Here is a 2,001-nt window from a genome sequence, read left to right on the forward strand (position 1 = left end):
CGCGATCTAATCCGCCAGGACTTCTCCTCTCGCATTTTTGTCGCCTTTGTGCCACATCCGGGACTTCGCGTTGAGGTCCCTCAGCACGAACAGTGGACCTCGACATTCGTTAATCACCTTCGAAATTTCGTTCAGGAAGGCCCGGAACTCCCCCAAGCGCCGGCTAGACGAGAAGTAGCGAGGGTAGGAGGAGTAGAGCATGAGATTACGCTCACGTCTCCCCACTTTACGCAGACAAAATCCGAGCCCCTGCTCCTCACAATGCAGCCGATTCTTTGCGCTGCACCAAGTTATTACAGCTCTCGTCTCCAGAGATTCCGCCCATCGCAGATCGTTCGGTACCGAGTGTGGTTTCGCCATCGCCACTAGGTCTACCTTTTCATCAACCGTTACCCGTTTGATTAACTCCTGTGCCGGGTTCGAATGATTGACGTTTATTTGGAGTAATCTTATCATTTCTGGTCTCTGTTTTCCATTCTACCGGGTTCTCTCTGATGATTGGTAGTCATAGGGTTTTTGTTTTCCCTGGACGGGAGGGAGAGGTGCGGAGGACATCTGCCCGCCCTGTGGTCCGCCTCTAGACCTTTCTCTGCGCACACTGGGCAGTGAGGTCTCTCTCGGCGTGATGTCCTGCTCTGCCGCAGTTAAAGCACGCCCAGGTCTTATCCACTTTGTTTTGGCACATGTTCCTGACGTGCCCGTTTGCTAGGCACCAGTAGCACTGCAGCGGCTTCCTTTTTAGCAGTTCGACCCTTGTCGAACTCCTAAAAACCCTAAATCCTAGAAACTCACTTTCATCGTTCTCCCTTCCACTAATTTCAGAGCGCTGTTTGCCGAGCACTGCACCCATACGGCGCCCAGTCTGCTTCTCTCCTTTCTAATCGGGCTTTCCTTAATCTCGGCCTCTGCGCACCCGCCTCTTTCGGCTACTATAGCCGTAATTTTAGCAGGGAGTAGAATCACTACTTGGAGCAAGTGCTTTTAACGATAGTTAGACATTCTAACGATATTATACTTGAGTGAATCACAAAAAATTAGTTTTTTTATAAAAAATTTTTAGATTAATAAGTTCTCTTTGAAGATGAGTTTCTTAAATAGGAATTTGAATAATTTAATTATTTACGCAAATTAACAATTTAATTATTGACACATTATTTACGCATTTATTTATTTTTAGATAATAATACACATTATGAAAGATTACATATTAATTGAATTTATTAACAATACGTTAATAAATAATAAAGATAAAAACTCACCAGTTGATTGTGTACCAAGTCAGTGGATACATTATGAAGAGAATGCTAATACAATGAAAACTTCTTTTTTACCACCATCATATACGAAAAAAAGGTGTCAACAATTTCATGAAAGAGTTAAATTAAAAAAGGAACCAAAACAGAATTGGTCAACGTATAATATTATTATCAAAGGCAAAACTGAAAAAATATTATTAATAAAATTAAATTATTATATTAATTTAATTATTTAGTAATGTTTATAATTATTGCAAATATTTTATAGATAATTACGAAGAAGCATTAAATCGTTTAAATTGATTAAAAAAAGAAAATTATGCATTTACAACAGACTATGACAGTGATATCACAGAGAAAATGCATAGAATAACTAGGAAAATTACTATGAAAAATAAAAAAAGCAATACAACTAATGAAATTTTTAAAAATGCATCATCTACTAATGTTAATAATAATAATACTTCATTAGAAAGTGGTGAGAAAGTGATTTAATAATAAATTGTATGTATGTATACAGGATGTAACTTAAATAACGACCACTAATCATATAGCGTTAATCCTGATAAAAAATTGAGTCAAAAAGTCCTGAATCATTTTTTTCTACAATTCTTAATTATGCAGTTATTCTCAAGTTAAACTAATCCAATCTACGCCGTTTTTTAGACGGGCACACATCAGTGAGCCGCGCGCGTAGTAGTGTGCGTGAGCTATCCGCCGCGCGTCACGCCGCTATGTTCACGCA

This window comes from Wasmannia auropunctata, unplaced genomic scaffold (genome assembly GCF_000956235.1).
Source record: "Wasmannia auropunctata unplaced genomic scaffold, wasmannia.A_1.0 LD336092.1, whole genome shotgun sequence".
Taxonomy (NCBI): domain Eukaryota; kingdom Metazoa; phylum Arthropoda; class Insecta; order Hymenoptera; family Formicidae; genus Wasmannia; species Wasmannia auropunctata.